Raw genomic sequence first — 26,141 nt, forward strand, 5'->3', positions numbered from 1 at the left:
AGTTTTTAGCAGCCTTCCCATATCTCTATTCTGGCAATTCATGGCACCCTTACTCTACACCACTCACTAGGGGTGGTAAGCTTAGTCAGTAATCCTCTTATAGCAGTTTTCTGCCGAAACATAGTCTAGTTTTGGTATAATTGAATAAATTAACAGACATTTCTCTTTCCTTTCACTCTTTCTACTTGAGTGGTGGTTTCCATTTTCTCTTCTAATTTCCTGTCAGTTGATGGTGACATAGACATAACCATCAAAGACAACTGCCGTCATCGTTACTCTAACTAAAATTTTGTTACTTCCTATAAAAATACCAAAGAAACAAGATGATTAACATAAGTGATTAAAGAATCAAATCTCGCTCTTACGCTTTAATGACTCCAAAGTTTAAATTACTTTTGTTTAACTTTTTTATAGTCCCGGTTATTATTTTCCCAATTTAATTACTTAAAGATCCTTTCGTATTCAGTATTTAGTAGTTTTAATTTAATCTATCGTAAATCTATTATATTGCCTTGTCTATATGTGATTGGCTTTAATTCTGAATATCTCCTGATTTACTTTAAGAATCAGAGATAAATCTTTATACGTTTTGCTTTAAAAATTCATCAAAATCTATTTTAATCTGTGTGGATTTTTAATTTTCTATAAGATTAAACTTCCCTTCAATATAGAAATCCCGTCTTAAAANTTTTTTTTGTCATTTTAATCTTTATAAATAATGGTTTAACTTTAATAATATCTGTAATTGAAGTAGAAGATTGCTTTCACTTCTTGTTAAAGTAACCCCTTAAACTAAATAGGCCAATCCAACCTCACCAAGCATTGTTATTTTTATTTTATTTCTCAAAGTAATGAATTATGTATTTTTTTCCAATTTTATTCGCTAAGTTAATCAATTTTTTCTTTTTTTTTGTCATTTTAATCTTTATAAATAATGGTTTAACTTTAATAATATCTGTAATTGAAGTAGAAGATTGCTTTCACTTCTTGTTAAAGTAAGTCTACATGATTTACCCTTCTCGTTTACAGGATGAGGTTAATCTGTATGAGAGAGCAGAAAGTATCATCGTCTCCCCCTCTCTATCTTCCTACTACGTAACATATCCGTTTTGTCATATTTTTAAAAGTCAGAAATCTCTTTGAAGCGACAATTTCAACATCTGGGAAAACTTTATAGTTATTTCTGTATGACTCATCTACCTCTTCCTGTAGGAGGGTTTTGTAGCTTGTGGCTATGGTTTTAAGTGAATCAGTCCAGACACATAAAGAAGGGATCCTACGTGGGGTTTCTTTACTGCAAATCCAAGTGCCATATATCTACTACACACTTCAACAAGCAAGAGAGAAAAATAGCAAAAGAATATCACAAAACGATAGCTATTTTCTGGATTAATAAAAACTCCAGTTAAAGCTATCTTTGACGTTTCGTACACGACACAATGTCTCCAATGTCTGTAAGACAAATAAGGTTGTCGCCTGCAGTGATCTATGACCTTCTTAATCGTCCCAACTGCTTTCTGCTGACGAAAAGGGGGGTCGAGATGGCATCCTGTTCCGATTTCAATTGATGAAAAGCGATAGCAAGGAAGTGAAAGAGAAATTACAGTTTCTCTTTTGTTATCTGGAGGAAGGAAGGAAGGGTGGAAGAAAAAGAGGGAAGAAAGAGCGAAGAAAAAAAAGCAAATAAATGCAATTTCTTTTCCATGTTTAATAAACAGTTGCTGTAGCTCTAGAATATGTTGCAATTCGATATTTTCCAGCTTAAAAAAAAAAAATATATATATATATATAACCTTATAGTAAGGACGAAATTGTAAAATAAATCTATTTATTCCTCTAATGAAATAACTTTAGTATTTGTATGCAGATTTTATGCATAGAAAATAGCACACGCAACGTCGCGTGCTTTCTATTCACCCTTACTAGATTTTAAATGATACAAAATGCATTTATATTGATAATAAACTATATTTTATGTAATAAATGTTTAAGTATTATCGATAATTTTAGTAGTTTATGCATAACTTTGGCCTTCGAAGATGATCCGAATTGGTAAATAATGATCACGAACATGGCCATTTACTACCACTTCCTGCGAGTAATTTAACGTTGTAAATTAAGATAAATTTATGCTAATTTTTAATAACCGCTGTACATTACTTTAAAACTTTAAAATGAGTTGTTTACTGTTATTACGGGGCAAATAATTTTCTAAAAATGGCCAATAATTTTTAAGATAATATATGTTAAAAATTAAAGTTAAAATGTTCAGTCGTTTACAATGAAAATTAAAGTGAATTTCTTGCTATTTGAAACGAAATTGCTTGATATTAGAGTGAAATTTAGTGTTTAATCTCTATCGTTTGAATGAAATTGTTACTTTTGCAATGAAGATTTGCAGTGAAATTTCTATTTACAATGAAATTCAGATTAAAATTTGTATTATTTACTGTAAAACTTCTGCTATTTAAATTGAAATTTAGAGTAAAATCATTAGTATTATAATAATATTTAGAGTGAAAAAATCGTGGGGAAAAAATGCTAGATTTATTAAGTAACTCCGTTCTGAATTTTTTTCGCATGCAACACATGTTTAACATTAGAAATGGAACCAGAGCTACGTAAGAGTATTATCTAATTATCTAAAATCTCAGTTATGTGACCATTTAGAAATTTAACTTTAATAACTAATAAGCTCTCTCCCTAAAGGTCATTTAAAGAGAGTAAAGGAAATATAATTAGGAGAAACGATACTAAACAGTTACAGATGACACTAGAGAAGGTCATTTAAGATTATATTATAAACAAGTTATACAAAAAAAATAAGCTGAACATTATTCTATACAAAAGAAATACAAGTAAAAATAAACTTTACAATTATAAATGATCATTTACTGCAGTTCAGGATCATCTAACATCAAAAACAGTGAGTTTCTGTATATTCTATACACAAGATCTTGACTTAAACTATTCTATTTTGAGAAAAATCCTATAAATAAAATATTAAAGAATAAATTTCCATATATATATTTTATATAAATATATATTTTTTCCTATTCCAATGAAAATAATTCCTGAAAATATAGCATATAAAGTAAGACGTCAATGTTTAAAGTGGAGTTTCTATTCTACATTTTTGATCTTGAAAACGTTTTTATCAACTTGTTGAATTTTATATTTATTCCATAAAAAGTTTTTCAATATAAACATATAAAAAAAACTTATATTTTTCAATAAATATAGTTGAAAAATCGATATTTTTCTCATTAAAATAGTTTAAAAAGTTAAAAAAAAAATCATTTTAAAACATTATATTCTTATTAAAATACTCAAAAATTCTTTTTTTTTCGTAAAAGGTGATCTTAAAAATCTATTTTTTCATAGAAATAATTAAATATAAGTCACGTTTTCTCAAAAATCGTATAAAAATGGGCATTTTTTTACATAGAAATCATAAAAAGAAATGTTCTTTTCTTATAAAAATTGCTGATATTTTTAATACTTTTTATAATTAATTCAACATCTATTTTCAGATTTTTTAATAAATATCATAAAATATTAATATATTTCTCTTTGATCTAAGATGAAGCAGAGTGAAGTCTTTGATGCTTACTTATCTTATTGAAGACTGTGTATGATTATGTTACATTTGACTCGTTCTTTACATAATAGTAAAAACTATCGTAAGTTTTCTGTTACTCATAGAAGAATAACACAATGAACATGTGTTTTACAAAGAGAAAATGATTTATATTTATATCTGCATTTTATACAGCTTATTAAAATAAACTTGTATATAATCCCATTTGCTTCATTAATAATAATAAATTTTGTTTTGTTTTAGAACTGTCTTTGTCCACATCATTCACTTCTTCTTTTCTCTGTCTTTTTTCTGAATTATAAGCTTAAATTTAGCATTATTTAAGGAAAACTATGTTGGATGATATTATAAGTCTTCATATAGCTGGCCCATTTTTTTAAATAAAATATTCAAAAATTATCCCAAATTTAATATATTTTCTATAATTTACAGCATGTATGCTTTAAGATGTTAGCATTTAAACTTAAAAGAAGCTTGCATGGAAGCATATAATTAGAATATGAAGAGCAAGACACTTAAACTTCTCATTGCCACATTAATGCATGAGACAATTTAAGTATAAATTCGACGTACTTTCTATGAATTAGTGGCTAAAATTTTTAGCATGTACATGCATGATTATCATGAAAATGTATACGAATTTTTATACAATATAATTGATGTGTTTATTTACTATGAAGCATAGAAATTGCACTATGGACTAATGCTTACGAATCTTCAAAGATAAACAAATTTTGTTTGCCATTTTATGCAAAAATAATGGTTTATAAAGCAAATTTATGGTGTTTAGAGGAGATTTTGATGTTTAAAAATGAATTACTAAGTAATTTTCTGGCAATTTGATTGCATTTTAACCAGGTTTAAGTTCTCCTTTTTGGCTTAACCAACGTACTTTTCTAAGCCCTATAAATCGATAGGAGAAGAAGACATTTGAAATTTGGCCTGTTACAATTTCTCTAGAGGTTGTTTCATGTCAAAATTTCTGTAACGAAAGTCAATATTTTCCTGTCTCTTGATACTTTCCTTTCTTCTTCAGAAGATAAGTTACTACTAAACTATACGTTAATATAGATAAGGTCCCTTTAGGGATTTATGGCCATTATTCTGCTAGAAAAACATTACTGATGCGGAATATAAACGATGATCATCTGTTATGATGCTGGAGAAGTTGATTTATAATTCATAAAGGATGATAAATCCGCAAAAAAAAATTACCAAACTTTCAATTAATTAATAGAAAGGATTATGTAACAGATGAGGTTTCTATAAGAAACTATCTTAATTATCCTACAGAAATTTAATTTATGAAGGAAGAATATGTTTCATCATCATTTCCATTAATTGCTAAGACGATGATGAAATTAAAATTATAATTTATAATGGATAATAATGGTGTATTGTTGAAAGATTTAAGGAATTGTAGCAATTATTCTGAAGAAAACCATAGTTATGAGAGATGAAGATGATCACTAGCATCTTAATTTATCGATAGGATGATAGAGAAGTTAAATTATAATACAAAATAATGTTGGCATCTCTACAAAATAATCCAAATTTCAGTAATTAATGAGGAAGATGATGATGCTGATGATTAGCCAAAAAGGATGGAAAATCAGACCAATTATTCCATTGATTACTAGCTTAACTATTAAGACAATAATTAATTATAATTATTATACAAATAATTAATGATTGTACGAAGATAATATATAACATATGGGGTTACAATTTGATGATAATCTTACACAAAAGGGTGTTAATTAAATTGCATTTACGTGGCTTACAGTAATTAAGTAACTTATTGGTAATTTTAACCTCTAACAGATGTTAATTATACAAATATTAATAGGCAAAACAATTTAGCAACAATTATAACAAGATAATTGGTGATTTAGAGGAAGTTAAACATCGTTTGCCTGTATTAAATTCTATACAGTTGCATCAATATCCTGTTCCTCTACATGATCACTTCATCTTCTTATTAATTTATGATAAATTTCACGAAATATCAATGAATATTTAGTGAAATTTGACACAAATTAAAAATAAAATAGAATGATCATCGAGAGGAATACGTTAATTGCTGATTTGTTGAGGGTTAAACATCGTCTCTGTTCTTCCTGATGATTACTTCATTCTTTTAATTAATTTATTAAAAAATTCATAAAATACTCATAAATATTTCACGAAATTTACCATAAAGTAAAGCGATAATCAAGAAGGACACATTAATTTTTCATTTACAAAGATTTAAACATGATTTACTTACATCAGCATCTGCACAGTCGCTTCAGCATCCTCTTCCTCTTGATGCTCACTTTATCTTCTTATTAATTTATGATAAATTCTCATAAAATAATCATCGATATTTCATAAAAATTGACTTCATTTTCTTTATATTCTTATACATAATTATGCACATAATAAATAACTCCTTTCAAGTAATTTATGGATTTCAAAGCCATTAGAATAACACACAGACACACAAGACGTTACATAATTTATAAACTTTTAGATAAAATTTCCATTTAAAATATTCAAAAATATGATATCTTTATGGTATTATCTCGTTATGTATTTACAAGGAAACGTTTTAAGAAGTAGGAATGAGTTGGAAAAGAACACATTAGTAACATGAATCTATACCCCTCTCTTTGTGTAGAATACATATGTATCTGAGGGTGAAGTATTCTATCAGGTGGGATAGATAGAATTCTATAAGTAAGATTGATTGCCAATGCAGCTGCCATTATTGTAAGAGGATGAAACAAATGGTTTTCAAGTAATAGAAAACGGAATTTCTACTTGATGTTCGAGATCCGCATCACTTTTAAACGTCTTCACTCTTTTTAACGCATTATTTTACGTTTTAAACGTTATAAAAACTCTTTTACCGTTATTTTATACAATATTTTACTGTAATTTGATTATATTTATTAAATAGTAGATCTACAATTAGATGTTAAATGACAAATAATTCTCTCTTACTTGTAAATGTCTTGCTAAAAACAGTAAGAATTAAATTGCAAATTTTAGAATAGTGAATAATATTGGATCCACTAAAAGCAATTTAAGCAATAATAATTATCTATAAGTAGTTTATCCTTATATATTACTTATTAAATATTTTATCACACGTGTCTTAATCCCCGAACAGATATCCTTTCGACAACTAACTGAAGACCTTTTAGATAAAAAAAAAAATACATTTTCTCATCCATTTCTTCCACAGGAACCCTTCTCTAATAATGCATAAACTAGATAAAAACTCAATTTAGCAACAAAAAAGTGAGATGAGTCCTTCTTAATGCGATTAGAAAAAAAAAAGTAAGAGTACTCCAGAGAGGATAGTACTTCTTTAAAAGTTGCCGCAACTTATCACACTATTTTCTGTGGTGTGCCACAGCTTCCAACTCCTTATCTGCTTCAAATAATTTACTTCTTAAAGCTTTAACGTACTTTCTGCCATTAAATAAGCCTTGACAGTTGCCGACTTAAGTCTAATGACCGTTTCTAAGTCCTTCTTGACTCAGACTGATGGGTCATCATTAAGAAGATGTCACGATACCGTTATTAATTAGCCAAAGCAAACGTCAATGATTCTACTCCTCACTAATTCGTCCTGCTTCGTTCTCTTTGAAGAATTTGCTATTTATATGTAACTTTATCTATCTAGAACATTCAAAACGACTTAAGTAACTAGTAAAATGTGTAAATAAGTGTAGTAATGTCAAAGAGACTTCAAATTTCCTTCCAGTTTTCGATGGATTAAGGGGGTTTTAAGTGCATATCCAGTGGAAAATGATTACTGTTTACACAAAAATACAAAGAAAACTTTCTTCTTTCCTGTATCTTGTTAGTAATAATGCAGTATATGATCACCATTTCCCAGTTCGCAAGTGCAGAAACGAGCTAATGTTCCTCTGATGACCTCAGGAGAGGGAGACCGGCTGTTTCCAAATTTGTGAACCTTCTCCAATAGAATGTCGTGTGACTCATGCCTTGTATCTATAGTATTGTGGCAGATGAGCTGGGAAGTTATCCTGTACGCCGTCACGCTTCATTTCGTGAAGACATCACGTGAGAGTTGTGGTCAGTGCACAATGAATGACCAGTGGACGGTAAAAATAGAAACTGTGCCTTCTGCTCCTATTACAAATGATATTCTGGTATCAGATGTTTCCACTTTCCTGGCTGCAATTTGATTATTATTTTTCATAAAAATTCACTTGATTCACGACGCAACTTAATTAAAGTACAAGGTGAATGGTATTCGTTTAATAATCCCTCCTTTTATACAGAATTTCGAAGTAGAAACACGCATCCAACCCACAAATACAATCTAATTATCGACACTCCAATGGAAAAATGGTAAAAGTAGCTGAATATCTCATTTGCAACACACATCTAGCTAAAGAAAAGAGCTGTATGGGGAGATTTATGGATCAATTATTATGCAGCCATCCTGTATACATTACAAATATCCCCCTTATTTTTTCTAGGATGCATTAAAATTATTCTACTGTCACTAATTCAGATAGATACGTATATAACACATAAAAATGACCGTTCTTCGTTTCAGTTACTTACCTATATTATATATATATATTAATTCTGAAAAAATTCTATCTACTAAAACGACTACATAAAAGGCTGAGTATGGTATTTGAGGGGACGATACGAATGAATAAATGTGTTGAATTTTATTCTCACAGCGTGAGCGATTCACACCAATAAAATCACGTTCTTCGACGCGTAGATTCACGCACCGATAGTTCTTGAGCTATTTTTTCGTGGACGAACGTGATTCACTTGCCCAATTCAATTACTATAGTTTCTCGTTAGTTCCCTAGCAGACCCCCTATCATCTCCCCTCGTCCCAGAATGTGTCGTCATTGTGTTTGTTCATCTACCAAACACAATGCTGCACAGACTCTATTGACTCTATCCTCTATCATTTGTCTGCCTAAGATTTTTTTCTTTTCTTAAAATTTATATCCTTTTTTTCTCGTTCACACGATGATTCTATCCAATTTTAAAGGGGGGAAACTACTGAAAAAAAAACACAAAAAAATATGATAAATTTACCTGTTATTTACTCCGAAATAATTTTTATTCACACTGAAGAAGAGTGTAGTCAAGATAAATTTTTGGAGACAGATTATAAATATTTGTGAAATATATGGCTCTAAATCATCAAAAATTTTATGTTTTTATATTTAATATATTGTATAAATCTAGATAAGTATCTCGTTACATCTTCTACTGTGAAAGATGGTTTAAAAATGTAGAAAGATCGCGTTTTTTGGGGTGCTATTTTGGTTACAATCACCTTTAAAGTATGACTCTCTAACTAGATTATATGTAGCAGAATATATTATTAAAGATGATTCATGTAATTCATATATTCTTAAGATTTAAATTCGAGATTTATTTACAAGATTACCATAAGATTTTATTAAAAACTAAACATAGATTTGAGTTAAGAATGGAAATTAAACAACGTAAGATAGACTTGCTATAGTTTCAATCTTTTACTACAGATTCTGCTATTTTAACCCGCAAAATAATTAAAATTGGAAGACAATAAATGCATCATAATGTGAATTTTAATATTTATAATTTTTAAAAATTAATATATATATATTTGCGTGTAAGTAAAAGTGAGTTTTGATCAACACTATAACGTACTTAAGGTGGCCCAAAACACAATTAATCCTTCCTGTACAATATAAATTCAACTTAATCATTCATATTCTCAAATGTATCTTTAACACTACAGTTAACTGAGTTTTGGACCATCCTGTATGTACAGCAGATATATCTTAATAAAGTTAATAATTCATCCTTCAGATCCTTTTAATATAATAGAAATTAAAGCTCAGTAAATGCGTTAATTTCACAGTTTTTGCAATTCTAAAATAATTTTTAAAAAATGTAAAAATATATATATATATAAATATATAATTTTCTAACATGCTTTAATATTTAATCAGATTAAAGGTCGACAGTCACGTGCCAGGAATGTCCATCGTGTACATGTCAATCAAAAGCAAAAAGAATGAGTCAGTTCACACGGCACAATGCACATATGAAATGTCAGGAATTAACTATCTTTTTTTTTTTTTTCCTTTCTTTTTTTTTTCCTTGCAAACTCGTAGGGAATTGCCTTATACTCATTTCTATACAAGAAGAAAAATGTGCAGCACGCAATTGCACTAACTTCAATCCATTGTATGCAATTGGACACGGTATTGACGCTTATTAAAAGCATCCCAGTTTATATATAAATATCTGAGATTTTTATATATTGATTTTTTTAAATTTATTAATATAAATACAAAGATAACTTTCACTTTTATTGTTTTATTTTACTATTATTANTCCATTATAATTAATTAAACGACTGTGTAAATGATACAGATAGAATTACTCTATAAGCATTACTTGTCAAATACTTCGGCCTTCTTCCTGGATTATTTTTAAAATTTTAAACATTATCTTTTAACTTTTATATCTAAATTATTCAGTACTTTATCAGTAAATATATAATCTACTTAATGGTTTTCTAACTCTTACATGGCGTAGATAATTGCGATATGCTCTACTCTACCCCTTAAGATATCCTGATAGGTTCCATCACTCTTATCACGATTAAAACTTTAAAACAAGAAAAAATTCATTCTTTCTGCACACAAAAGAGTCTTTATAAACTTCAATTCCTCTTCTACAACGTATGCCAACATCAATTAAGCTTAGATAATTGTACAAAGCTCTAGATTTCGGCACTTCTCCAAGTATAAGATTTACCTACTTTATCTAGTTTTTTTCTCCCCTCTCTACTTTACCCCAATTTAAATCGGTAAACAAATTGGATAATTTATAATTTAATGGAGATATTATTCAGTTAAAGGGTGGAGATAGTAGTTTTAATTCTCTCTCTCAACCTCTTCTTCTTTGTTTAAACTTTTAGTAGGATGCTATATATCATAGTTGACTACCATAAATTTATACTTTCTTCTTGTAATTAAGCCAAAGGTAATAAAAGCTTAGGAGCAAAGTTGTAAAGTGCAATCAATTCGTGGCTCCTTCCCAATGTGTATCCTCCATTAACGGATGGAAAAATAGAGGGAGAGTTTAGTTCCCTCTTGGGTATTCTAACGTTGGATCTTGTATGAAATACGCAACGACGCCCAATCCCAAAATTAAATCGACTCCCTATTGTAAACTATTCTCTTCTCTACACCTCTTGGGATCACCTTATACTCTCAGGATATGATTTCTCCTCAGCTGTCTGTGTTTAAGGATACTTATTTTGATCTCTTGGGACATATACGCGTGCATCCCTCTTCTAACAATTACCTCGATTCTCTCTCATCCCCTTTTTTTGACGTCAGGCTTTTCTATTTATAGTAGAAATTTTGGATAGTTGATCTGGGGTTAATCTGGGATGCTGTGATAGTTTAACGGACCCTTTTAGGTGATTAAAGACATAATTCTTCTTAGAATGGTTGCAGGACAATTCTTGGCGATTAGAAATGAGCTATTTTCTAGGCAGGAACGTTCTTTAGTGATTTTAAGAGGTAGAAAGTGCTCCTAAAAGGGAGAACTGAATGAAATATGTTAGTTTTCTTAGTGCATAGCTCTTAGTGTAGAGATGCTACTTATTATATCATCCAATAATTGCATCCTATTTATGTAAATCTTAATAAAATTTACATCCTTAAGGTCTCATATAAGTCTCCCTCTTTCAGTGATTTTTCTTAATTCTTCATTAAAAAAAAGTCCTACAAAATATAGACTCTTGTTTATGGAAATCGTGCTTTTAGAAGCTTATAATGTTAAATTTATAAAGAAATTTAGCATAATTTACACAAGTATAAGCGCGATATACATATTATTACCTGTAAATTAGGGAAATATACCCACTAATAAGTAAATAACCCGTATAAAATCCCTAATTATGATAAAATATCCCTATATAAGTAGAATTCTGTACGTGTTGAACTAAACAAAATCGATAACTTTTCATTTTAGGGTGGAATTTAGATTATACAGATGCACACTGATTCAAATTTATCTCTTCTAAACCATTTTAAAGTTTAATAACTATTATAAAATATGATTTTTTCCAAATGTTTTTTTCATTAGAGAGTGTAATTTTTAGGCTGTAATTCCTATCCCATTAACAAATTTCTACTAAATACATGTCCCTTAAGGGTGGGATTTGTCATTAATTGGTTCTCTGCTAACATTAAACTGGATTTATGAGGTAACAAAGATACATACGTGCATCTACATTATGCAACAGATGCCATACACGCATGGTTTTCCCAATGGAATACGTTGAACAATGTATAAATCCCATATTCAGATTCTATAATGGGATAAAACAATATATTCAAAGTACATTAGAATGTTGAAGAAGCACTCATTCCTCTTTTCCATTTTTCCAACCTCTTATGTCTAATGGATCAAATCCCAGTGAGAAGATGGTATTCAGGGATGTTGGAAGAGAATGTTAAACAGTGAAGACACAACACAAGATAGAAATTGCGTTGTTACTGATGGAAAATTAGTGATTTTATAATAAAATTACTCGGATTTTCACGAGAAAATACGACTAATTTTCTTATAAAATCATTACTTATCTGAAATAATCAAGAAACTTTTAGGATAAAGTAGGAGGATGCTGCAAAAAAATACACTTTATACAGCATCTCCTTAATCCATCCTGGATAAACATATGATAATTATGTTTTCACAATAAAAAATTAATAATTTTATAGTAAAATTAGTTAAATTTTCATAAGAAATTCGAGATTTTATAAAATAAAACGAAAAACATTCTGAAAAATTGTATCATTTCTCACAGAAAAGTAATGATTTTATAGAAAAAAAAATTAAGAATTTCATTGTAAACTACAAGAAAACTGTATAATTATAGAAATTGTATTGTTTCCGATAGAAAATTGTCTATTGTTTAGTAAATTAATCGGATTTCCTGAAGATAATCGAAAAGTTTTGGGGGATAAAGTAGAAGGATGCTGTGTAAGGAATCGAGACAAGACAACACTTTATATCCAGAAGGTGATACAGTAGAACTAACAAGTGATAGGCAGTCTTGATTCACTGGCTGTCGAGGCATCCTACTATAACCCGCAGGGAGCACTATACACGCTGCACAACAGAGTACAAGATTTGACCATTAAACTCATCCCAGCGGGAAGAAGGGAAACAGAAAAGTTGACAGATACCAACATGTCCAACTTTATACAAACAAACGAACTGCATAGAATGTCTTTTGTCAACTCCACTGATCTTTGATGCGTCGAGGTGGAATTCCCTCCTTTAAATAACACGAAATTTGAAGTTTAAAAAAAATTATTTATCGATTTACGTTCATTTTTTATTTTTATCAAGAGAAATTTTAACTTCAATCTTTAATCTTCCAATGCACTTATTCAATTTAAAGAAGGATTTCTTCCATTAAGTTGAAGGTAAGTTGGAACCATATTTTTTTTGGCATTTGGCCCACCTAAAAATTATATATGACGCAACTAAATTTTAGAAAAACATGTATATTTTTATCTAGAAAAACATAAGAAGTATGCAGGATAATTTGCCGTTGGAGTAAAAAAAGAAGATGCTGGAGAAGGGATGCTAAGAGGCAGTTTTTCTCTTCTTCTTTTTCCTCTTCCATCTTTGCTTTCTTTATTTACTTACAAAGCGTTAGAGGGAGAATTTCTTAGGCAATTTTCCGGATTTTTTTACATTAATTCAATAATTTTTTTATTCAAAAAAATCTATTTTCTAAATTATCTAATTGCTTTCGTAGACTGAAGGGAAAATTGACAAAATTACAATTTTTGATATAATAAAAATGAATTAAATTTTCATAAATTTTTACGTATTTTTAGAAGAAAAAGCTTTAAAATATACTCCAAAATCGATTTATAATATTAATTTATAATTCGTTTAAGAAGGGACCTCAAAATATAAGGCAAAGTGCAGCCGTATCTACTGATCTAGAATTAGTTTCTCTACATTCAAAAATATCACACAAGCGAATCTCGAAACATCATCCTTGATAGAAGTGGGGATTACAGACAGATTTAACAACTCCTAAACGCTTTTTTTTTACGATTAAAAGGTAGTTCTAGTAGGGGATAACCGTGAAAATTTTGCAAATTATACCGTCAGATTTCTCAATTTTCTTTCAACATATTGTTTTTATCAGGTAGAGAGCGGGTTGGAGGGAGAGAGAATTCCATTAAGACGTGGGGGTGAGCGAAAAGATTTCTCTCCAGTGGCCGTATAATTGAGAAAACGAATGCGCTTGACGGTTCGCTTTGTCATCGTTCTGTTCACTTACTTCAATCCAAAAGGGGATGCTTGACGTAATTGTTTTCTCGGTAGCATTACTAGCCATCAACCAAACTCACTCTCTTAAGTATACTTCATTGTGTTGTAGAGAGGAAAACTAAAGAGTTACCATTCATCATCCCCCCGTATGCAATTTACTCTTTTATAAAGTCGAGTATTCATAAAGTAACGTTTAAACTTGAATGACAAGAGAGTTCGAAAGAATTGGGGAGTAGTGAGACGTGCCATTTGTTACTTAGTAAGAGTCGAGAGCTGAATTTATGATGCTAACTTCACTTTAAACTTACCCTTTTCTTTCTCTGTTTTACTCTCTACCGCTCCTTTCTTTGAATATAAAATGGGGGAGGGTTTGAAGTTTAAGTTCATTTTATGTTGATTGTGGAGCTATTTTGATGGGGGGAGTTCTATGAAAAATGATGCGGTTGAGAGTAATTATCTTCTACTTTATGATTGTTATGTTTGTTTTTCTTAGAGTTTGGTGTTTGGGGAAGGAAATTGCGATCGTAGAAGAGGTAGAGACAAAAATATTTGTTCAGATATAACATTTACAGGTAAAAATTGAGCTTTTGGTATCAAAATTTTTCAGTTATTTTTCTTGAGCATCTCTTTCTTATCGTCTCTTACGTAAACATCTTGAGCATCTTTTCTTCTCTTTACTTCTTTCAAATTAAATAATTTTGACTTCTGGAGTCAAAATTATTCCATTTAAAAGACGAATTAAGATCTCAAAGACACTATAAATCACTTCAATGTGTCCAAAATTAAGTTAAAATCCTTGAATTTGGCTCTATTCGAAGGACTTTAAAGTCTATTTTTTTCTTATTTTAAAGCCAATAAACTTTTTTAAATAAATAATTTTTGCTCTGGAGAGTCCAAAAATACATTAAATTTTATATATTTAATGCTTTTTATGCACATTTAAATCAACATTTATCAGCAGCAAANATCATTGACGATAAAGATCTAGCTGCATCTTCTTCAGTAAAGAGAGCATCATTGACGATAAAGATCTAGCTGCATCTTCTTCAGTAAAGAGAGCATCATTGACGATAAAGATCTAGCTGCATCTTCTTCAGTAAAGAGAGCATCATTGACGATAAAGATCTAGCTGCATCTTCTTCAGTAAAGAGAGCATCATTGACGATAAAGATCTAGCTGCATCTTCTTCAGTAAAGAGAGCATCATTGACGATAAAGATCTAGCTGCATCTTCTTCAGTAAAGAGAGCATCATTGACGATAAAGATCTAGCTGCATCTTCTTCAGTAAAGAGAGCATCATTGACGATAAAGATCTAGCTGCATCTTCTTCAGTAAAGAGAGCATCATTGACGATAAAGATCTAGCTGCATCTTCTTCAGTAAAGAGAGCATCATTGACGATAAAGATCTAGCTGCATCTTCTTCAGTAAAGAGAGCATCATTGACGATAAAGATCTAGCTGCATCTTCTTCAGTAAAGAGAGCATCATTGACGATAAAGATCTAGCTGCATCTTCTTCAGTAAAGAGAGCATCATTGACGATAAAGATCTAGCTGCATCTTCTTCAGTAAAGAGAGCATCATTGACGATAAAGATCTAGCTGCATCTTCTTCAGTAAAGAGAGCATCATTGACGATAAAGATCTAGCTGCATCTTCTTCAGTAAAGAGAGCATCATTGACGATAAAGATCTAGCTGCATCTTCTTCAGTAAAGAGAGCATCATTGACGATAAAGATCTAGCTGCATCTTCTTCAGTAAAGAGAGCATCATTGACGATAAAGATCTAGCTGCATCTTCTTCAGTAAAGAGAGCATCATTGACGATAAAGATCTAGCTGCATCTTCTTCAGTAAAGAGAGCATCATTGACGATAAAGATCTAGCTGCATCTTCTTCAGTAAAGAGAGCATCATTGACGATAAAGATCTAGCTGCATCTTCTTCAGTAAAGAGAGCATCATTGACGATAAAGATCTAGCTGCATCTTCTTCAGTAAAGAGAGCATCATTGACGATAAAGATCTAGCTGCATCTTCTTCAGTAAAGAGAGCATCATTGACGATAAAGATCTAGCTGCATCTTCTTCAGTAAAGAGAGCATCATTGACGATAAAGATCTAGCTGCATCTTCTTCAGTAAAGAGAGCATCATTGACGATAAAGATCTAGCTGCATCTTCTTCAGTAAAGAGAGCATCATTGACGATAAAGATCTAGCTGCATCTTCTTCAGTAAAGAGAGCATCATTGACGATAAAGATCTAGCTGCATCTTCTTCAGTAAAGAGAGCATCATTGACGATAAAGATCTAGCTGCATCTTCTTCAGTAAAGAGAGCATCATTGACGATAAAGATCTAGCTGCATCTTCTTCAGTAAAGAGAGCATCATTGACGATAAAGATCTAGCTGCATCTTCTTCAGTAAAGAGAGCATCATTGACGATAAAGATCTAGCTGCATCTTCTTCAGTAAAGAGAGCATCATTGACGATAAAGATCTAGCTGCATCTTCTTCAGTAAAGAGAGCATCATTGACGATAAAGATCTAGCTGCATCTTCTTCAGTAAAGAGAGCATCATTGACGATAAAGATCTAGCTGCATCTTCTTCAGTAAAGAGAGCATCATTGACGATAAAGATCTAGCTGCATCTTCTTCAGTAAAGAGAGCATCATTGACGATAAAGATCTAGCTGCATCTTCTTCAGTAAAGAGAGCATCATTGACGATAAAGATCTAGCTGCATCTTCTTCAGTAAAGAGAGCATCATTGACGATAAAGATCTAGCTGCATCTTCTTCAGTAAAGAGAGCATCATTGACGATAAAGATCTAGCTGCATCTTCTTCAGTAAAGAGAGCATCATTGACGATAAAGATCTAGCTGCATCTTCTTCAGTAAAGAGAGCATCATTGACGATAAAGATCTAGCTGCATCTTCTTCAGTAAAGAGAGCATCATTGACGATAAAGATCTAGCTGCATCTTCTTCAGTAAAGAGAGCATCATTGACGATAAAGATCTAGCTGCATCTTCTTCAGTAAAGAGAGCATCATTGACGATAAAGATCTAGCTGCATCTTCTTCAGTAAAGAGAGCATCATTGACGATAAAGATCTAGCTGCATCTTCTTCAGTAAAGAGAGCATCATTGACGATAAAGATCTAGCTGCATCTTCTTCAGTAAAGAGAGCATCATTGACGATAAAGATCTAGCTGCATCTTCTTCAGTAAAGAGAGCATCATTGACGATAAAGATCTAGCTGCATCTTCTTCAGTAAAGAGAGCATCATTGACGATAAAGATCTAGCTGCATCTTCTTCAGTAAAGAGAGCATCATTGACGATAAAGATCTAGCTGCATCTTCTTCAGTAAAGAGAGCATCATTGACGATAAAGATCTAGCTGCATCTTCTTCAGTAAAGAGAGCATCATTGACGATAAAGATCTAGCTGCATCTTCTTCAGTAAAGAGAGCATCATTGACGATAAAGATCTAGCTGCATCTTCTTCAGTAAAGAGAGCATCATTGACGATAAAGATCTAGCTGCATCTTCTTCAGTAAAGAGAGCATCATTGACGATAAAGATCTAGCTGCATCTTCTTCAGTAAAGAGAGCATCATTGACGATAAAGATCTAGCTGCATCTTCTTCAGTAAAGAGAGCATCATTGACGATAAAGATCTAGCTGCATCTTCTTCAGTAAAGAGAGCATCATTGACGATAAAGATCTAGCTGCATCTTCTTCAGTAAAGAGAGCATCATTGACGATAAAGATCTAGCTGCATCTTCTTCAGTAAAGAGAGCATCATTGACGATAAAGATCTAGCTGCATCTTCTTCAGTAAAGAGAGCATCATTGACGATAAAGATCTAGCTGCATCTTCTTCAGTAAAGAGAGCATCATTGACGATAAAGATCTAGCTGCATCTTCTTCAGTAAAGAGAGCATCATTGACGATAAAGATCTAGCTGCATCTTCTTCAGTAAAGAGAGCATCATTGACGATAAAGATCTAGCTGCATCTTCTTCAGTAAAGAGAGCATCATTGACGATAAAGATCTAGCTGCATCTTCTTCAGTAAAGAGAGCATCATTGACGATAAAGATCTAGCTGCATCTTCTTCAGTAAAGAGAGCATCATTGACGATAAAGATCTAGCTGCATCTTCTTCAGTAAAGAGAGCATCATTGACGATAAAGATCTAGCTGCATCTTCTTCAGTAAAGAGAGCATCATTGACGATAAAGATCTAGCTGCATCTTCTTCAGTAAAGAGAGCATCATTGACGATAAAGATCTAGCTGCATCTTCTTCAGTAAAGAGAGCATCATTGACGATAAAGATCTAGCTGCATCTTCTTCAGTAAAGAGAGCATCATTGACGATAAAGATCTAGCTGCATCTTCTTCAGTAAAGAGAGCATCATTGACGATAAAGATCTAGCTGCATCTTCTTCAGTAAAGAGAGCATCATTGACGATAAAGATCTAGCTGCATCTTCTTCAGTAAAGAGATCATCACTAATGATAAAAAAATTTATCCTTAGAGATGCCCTAGATGCGATTTCCTCACTAAAGACCGCGTTAGAGTGATAAATATTCTCTTCTTTGCATATTCCTCATCATGAAGAGCATCAAGTAAACTCGTCATAACTTATAATAACATGGTAAATTAATGCATCTGATGCCATTCTAAGTGCATAATTAGGATTTATTTTACCAAAATTATTCGATTTCTTCTATATTTCTTTTAAAATGCGACAATTTTTATATAAAAATCCCCACATTTTACGATTTTTCATTCATATACATCGTGATATGAAACCAGAAAATATGAATGATTCAACGTCATTCATATTCTACTCGGATTTGTCTAGATGTAGACTACATTTTGATGAGTTGATTTGAAAATAAATCTGAAAAAAGGCAAATTTCTTTTGTTTCTTGACAGTTTGAATGATGTAAAAATATATGATTCATGCTACCTGATCCTTTAATTCACTGTCAACTTCTCACTCAAGGCTCTAGCAGATAGAGCCTCTATACTGACAACACCTTCAATTTTCATCAAATTCACTTGATATATTATGCCTAAAGACCTTCTAAAATAGTCTATATACCTTTATCCTTAACTCTATGATAATTCTGTAATCGATTAATCGATTAATCTCAACTTATATCGATGCGAAAAATCAGGTGGCGCATCGCGTCGCGTTGCGTGGCGCGTAAAGATTAAACGCGATTTCTTTATATATAATTTTTATAAATGATTATTAAAGACTAAAACAAGTATTCTATAGATATTAAATTATTTTTTTAATTTAAATACATTAAATTTTTAAATACTGTAAGCGTAAAGACAAAATTGTAAGTTTATGAATAATTTTTAATTGTAAATAAGAAACTTGGCTTGAAGCGGTTTAAAAGCCATTAAAAATCAATTTAAACTATTTAAAATCCACCCATTTATAAATAGTTATATAAAATAATTAACCTTTATTATAATCGGAAAATATTAATGATTTAATTTTAATATAGTATGTGACGCGACGCGACGCGCTAAGCAACGTGTCGCGTTGCATACAAGAACGAAAAACTGTTATTATTTTTAACTTTTAATCAATTAAATAGATTAATTTTAAATTTATTTGCTATTTTATGCTGTAACATTATAAAATTATTTAAAAAATTCATAAATTTTTCTTAAAATTTTCTCAAAATTAATTAAACTACAAGCAAAAATTCTCTAGAATATCCCAAATTTCATGGCGAAATTCTCAAAAATAACGTGGAAAATCATCACAAAGTGAGTAAAAGTTTTAAAATTCATCAATTTTTAAACAAAAAATTAAAATTTAAAGTAAAAAATTAACTTTATTTTAAAGGAATTCATGGAAGAATGTATGCGCTGTTTACCACTGTTCTAGTGTATTTTATAGATATTTAATATTCTAGAATAATGATATAGAAGAAATATTGATATAGCAGGAGGTTACAAACGAGATAAGCAATATCATCAGCAGAAAACGTTTGAACAAACATCGTCAAGACGTGACTTTTATGGACATAACATCCAACTAGTGATTGTACTTCAATCGATGTATGGATTGGTGAAAGGAGTTGTAAAGGATCACACGTAACACTGGATTTGTGTAACATTCGCAAAACCCTGAAGCGTTTTTTTATAAAATCATTGCAACTATAACCTTCTATATTTTATTTTCTAAAGCTTTTCTTAGAAAAATCCTTCAATATATCGAACTTTTTTAAATAAAGGAAGAGAAAGAGAGCGAGCGATTTTAATATGAAATTCATGAGTTTCGTCAATATAAATCCTTATATCGGATTTATTCAACATCAAATATGACTTCTGAACCTTATGAGGTAATGGCAGATGACGTGTATAAGAGAAATTTTTATAAAAATCTCGAAGAATATTGAATTTTTTTTCCTTTCTTTCTTTCTTTCTTTTAACTTTAAGAAATTTAGATTTTAAGTTAGATTCAGTTAATAAGACGGTAAAATTTGAGAGAATTTAAGTAGACACTTTGTTCGGTAAGGAGTTAATTGATTTATAATGGGTGTAAGGGATAGAAATAAGATTGTTGAGTGATGCGACTTCGACGCGACGTCACGCGATGTTCGGCGCGTCGCGTCGCGCAGTGAGTTAATTTGTAGAAAATAATGGAACTTTTGCTTTACATTTTAAATATTTTTTAATTTATGATGATAATTATCAAGATTTTTTTCTTTTAATGTAAAAAAATAAATTCAATTCTAAAAAATTCATTTTTAAAGCAAATTTTAATTATAATTTTTAANTCAAATTATGTATTAATTTAATAGAATATTTCGTATATATAAGTGGATTTAAAGGGGATTTTGTTGCTAATTACATACTTAAATTAGTTACTCGAGCTTACATAATCATGTAATGATGTTTCGAAGTTTCATATTTGCAAATTTACAGATTTAAACTTAACATTAGAAATTACACACGCATATATTTCCATTTATATACCTAAACACTTAAATAATTAATTAAGTTAAACCTATAAATTAAAGCTCAAGAAGAAATTTTAAATCTTTAGATTGAAGCTCAAGATGATCAAGCTGATCAATCTCATAATGAATAAGTAAATGATCATTTCTTAAAGTTATGAATCAAGATCACTTTTCAGCATCAAAATCAAAATCTATAGAATGAAGCTCAGGATCATTACTGATAATTATGCTGAATGTTATGATGATAAGTAAACTTTACATAATCAAATTCAGGATCATCTAATACAATTAAACTCCTCTTAGAATCAATCTCAGGATCAGTTATGACAATCAAACTTTATAGAATTAACTTCTCAATTAAATCCTATAGAATCAGTCGTAATTATTTGTGATAATGAAGCTCCACAGAATCAAACTCAGGATCATGTACGATAAGAAACATTAGAATGATCCATAATGACAAGATTACCTAAAGAATTCCTGATTATCCTGAGCTCGAGGAATTCTTTAGGCTGATTTTGAGCTTGAGTTAATCCTGAACTCAAGGAATTCTTTAGGCTGATCCTGAGCTCGAGGAATTCTTTAGGTTGATCTTGAGCTCGAGTTAATCCTGAGCTCAAGGAATTCTTTAGGCTAATCCTGAGCTCGAGGAATTCTTCAGGCTAATCCTGAGCTCGAGCTAAAGCTGATTTCTGCTTATCCTTAGCTCGAGCTCAGTATAATCAGGAATTCTTTCAATTAGAACTCAAAGAAACAGAATCAAGCAACTTAAATGTAAAGAATTTATTATATATTTTAAAAAATTCTTTAACAAACTGAACTCAAAACGAATTACTCGTATCGAGTTCATTCAACTAAGTTGAATGGTAACACGAGTATGGACAGAAACACACACAGAGAGAGAGAATTTACAATAATTCCAGACAGACAAACAGAAATGACTCTTGAAAATCGAAATAAATCCTTTGAAATTGTAGTAAACATCAATCAACGATTTCCACAAAGAGAAGAGAATTTACAACGTTGTATGATGAAGAGTAAGGAGGGAGGGATTTAAGAAGTTGAGTAAACAGAGGAGGGGGGTTTGTGATGGAATCCCCACGAGTAATATAACGTTCAATTATTCGTAATTCCAGATTTATAAATGATAATCTTCTATTATTTTCTGGTACCTGAAGAGTTGAATATTCATGTAGTACGATGAACTCCCCCCCTAAGTTATCAAAACGTCACGCTCTTGACGAGACTAGATTAAGTCTAATAATCAGTGTAGATTAGAAGGGACATATCCTATGAGAGTTGGGTAGGATGGAATAAACTTTTCTACTATAATTACCTGTCTACTCCATCTCATTAACGTCTATTGGTGAGATTAATTGGTTAAAATAGCGATAGCATAGTGTCGTAAACGACTGACAATGTTAGGGGGTAGATGTTGAACCACATTTACTTGATTTATAGTTCTGTAGAGGTCAAAGAGGTCAGGAAGAGGAGCTAGAAAGGTCCTCGTTTCTCTATGTTGTTAATAAGTCATTCATTGGAGCTTGTTTAATTTAATTTGCATCCCACTCGTTGGGTTTATTTATGATTAAAAAGCCTCCTGGCACGAATTGCTGTATGAGGACTACGGATTTATCTTATAAATTATCCTTATTTTATAAATATATCTTCAGTTATTTTGTGTTTAAAACGTAATTCTAGTTTAATCCTAGATGTGCTGATTTAAAAATAAATTAATCCTGAATCACCAAATTAAGATATATTCCTATTAATGAATCTAGGATAATCCTGGATTTCAGTAAGATACGTTAATTAATTATAGATTCAAGATGCTTAAAATTACTCTGATCCTGATCTGATCATCCTGGATCTCTGTATCTTCAAAGAAAAATTATCTGGATCCATAGATCCATACATAAAAGTTTAATTTGATGATACTGGACTTCTGGATCCAGATATATTTTTCTTTGAAAATAATTAATTAATAGCTTCAAGAAAAAGATATCTGGTTACTTCCGAAGAACGATATCAGGTTAAATACAGGTGTAAGAAAGATACTTAATTATCTTTATTTGGAAAGATATCTTATTACATCTAATTAAATTATCTTAATATATGCTCAGGTATAATTGTTTACTGTATGGAAGAGTATAAAAACTAAACCTTCAGCTTTAATTTTATCAGAAATTCTGTAAAAACTAGATTCTTTATTAGTTTATTCAAGAATTAAATTGAGTATTTTACAGTTAATTATGCCCTATTTATGATCTCATATAAAAATAGAAGACGTATATAAGTCATGGGTTCAGTTCTTTATCTCTTCTTTATTATGTAAATCTTGTACTTTTATGTATATAAATCAAAGTTTTAGTTAAATTTTGAAGAAAATTAAACATTTTTTTAAAAAAATTAATTACAAAAAAGTATATCCTTCGTAATTAGAAATAATTGAATATATCCTGTAATATATAAGAGCTATTTTTTAAATATATATCAAGAGTAATGAGATCTCTATCTAGAGATGTTAATCAGCATCCTTTCTGGATGTAACTACTGTTTAACTGGTTAAATCTATTTTAAAAAATCTCATAAATTTGTAGAAAAATATTCTAATTATATCCCTAAAAAACGTTAATTAAACATTAAAGATCTTTATCCTCTTCTTCTTTTTTTAATTATCTAATTTATCCGGTTTCATCCCATTTCCTAAATAATTCATTTAGTTGCCATTAATACGTCTCAATAATAATCAGGAAATTGTCGTGTCGTAAGGCCATTAATATAGTCTCTTCTCATCAACAAACATTATATTGGGTGTCCAAACATCTTAATTTATTCGATAAATTCTTCCATCGATCCAAATAACCTTCAGAATAATAGAACTAACCATAGACCCATCTCTATTATACAGCCATTTCAAAACTATGTGGCCGTAAAAGTAAGACCTTTGGCTATTAATTTAAGTACTGGGCGAAGATAGTATCAAGAAAACTTTGTGTTCCAACTTCTTTTACTTGTTTAATGTTCTTTCTAGTAAAGCCTTGGGCTGTTTTATATACTCTATCGGTAGTTCGAATGATTCATTGCCTTATTTCTAACTCTAAAACTAACTTATAAATTGTCCTGAAGGAAACTGTAACGATATTATACACCATTCGAATCGAAGATGCTCTAGTTGCATCTTCTTCACGAAAGAAAGCATCATTGATGATAAAGATCTAGCTGCATCTTCTTCACTAAAGAGAGCATCATTGATGATAAAGATCTAGCTGCATCTTCTTCAGTAAAGAGAGCATCATTGATGATAAAGATCTAGCTGCATCTTCTTCAGTAAAGAGAGCATCATTGATGATAAAGATCTAGCTGCATCTTCTTCAGTAAAGAGAGCATCATTGATGATAAAGATCTAGCTGCATCTTCTTCAGTAAAGAGAGCATCATTGATGATAAAGATCTAGCTGCATCTTCTTCAGTAAAGAGAGCATCATTGATGATAAAGATCTAGCTGCATCTTCTTCAGTAAAGAGAGCATCATTGATGATAAAGATCTAGCTGCATCTTCTTCAGTAAAGAGAGCATCATTGATGATAAAGATCTAGCTGCATCTTCTTCAGTAAAGAGAGCATCATTGATGATAAAGATCTAGCTGCATCTTCTTCAGTAAAGAGAGCATCATTGATGATAAAGATCTAGCTGCATCTTCTTCAGTAAAGAGAGCATCATTGATGATAAAGATCTAGCTGCATCTTCTTCAGTAAAGAGAGCATCATTGATGATAAAGATCTAGCTGCATCTTCTTCAGTAAAGAGAGCATCATTGATGATAAAGATCTAGCTGCATCTTCTTCAGTAAAGAGAGCATCATTGATGATAAAGATCTAGCTGCATCTTCTTCAGTAAAGAGAGCATCATTGATGATAAAGATCTAGCTGCATCTTCTTCAGTAAAGAGAGCATCATTGATGATAAAGATCTAGCTGCATCTTCTTCAGTAAAGAGAGCATCATTGATGATAAAGATCTAGCTGCATCTTCTTCAGTAAAGAGAGCATCATTGATGATAAAGATCTAGCTGCATCTTCTTCAGTAAAGAGAGCATCATTGATGATAAAGATCTAGCTGCATCTTCTTCAGTAAAGAGAGCATCATTGATGATAAAGATCTAGCTGCATCTTCTTCAGTAAAGAGAGCATCATTGATGATAAAGATCTAGCTGCATCTTCTTCAGTAAAGAGAGCATCATTGATGATAAAGATCTAGCTGCATCTTCTTCAGTAAAGAGAGCATCATTGATGATAAAGATCTAGCTGCATCTTCTTCAGTAAAGAGAGCATCATTGATGATAAAGATCTAGCTGCATCTTCTTCAGTAAAGAGAGCATCATTGATGATAAAGATCTAGCTGCATCTTCTTCAGTAAAGAGAGCATCATTGATGATAAAGATCTAGCTGCATCTTCTTCAGTAAAGAGAGCATCATTGATGATAAAGATCTAGCTGCATCTTCTTCAGTAAAGAGAGCATCATTGATGATAAAGATCTAGCTGCATCTTCTTCAGTAAAGAGAGCATCATTGATGATAAAGATCTAGCTGCATCTTCTTCAGTAAAGAGAGCATCATTGATGATAAAGATCTAGCTGCATCTTCTTCAGTAAAGAGAGCATCATTGATGATAAAGATCTAGCTGCATCTTCTTCAGTAAAGAGAGCATCATTGATGATAAAGATCTAGCTGCATCTTCTTCAGTAAAGAGAGCATCATTGATGATAAAGATCTAGCTGCATCTTCTTCAGTAAAGAGAGCATCATTGATGATAAAGATCTAGCTGCATCTTCTTCAGTAAAGAGAGCATCATTGATGATAAAGATCTAGCTGCATCTTCTTCAGTAAAGAGAGCATCATTGATGATAAAGATCTAGCTGCATCTTCTTCAGTAAAGAGAGCATCATTGATGATAAAGATCTAGCTGCATCTTCTTCAGTAAAGAGAGCATCATTGATGATAAAGATCTAGCTGCATCTTCTTCAGTAAAGAGAGCATCATTGATGATAAAGATCTAGCTGCATCTTCTTCAGTAAAGAGAGCATCATTGATGATAAAGATCTAGCTGCATCTTCTTCAGTAAAGAGAGCATCATTGATGATAAAGATCTAGCTGCATCTTCTTCAGTAAAGAGAGCATCATTGATGATAAAGATCTAG

The sequence above is a fragment of the Centruroides sculpturatus genome, unplaced genomic scaffold (assembly GCF_000671375.1).
Source record: "Centruroides sculpturatus isolate CEXI.00-Female unplaced genomic scaffold, Cexi_2.0 scaffold456, whole genome shotgun sequence".
NCBI classification, from domain to species: domain Eukaryota; kingdom Metazoa; phylum Arthropoda; class Arachnida; order Scorpiones; family Buthidae; genus Centruroides; species Centruroides sculpturatus.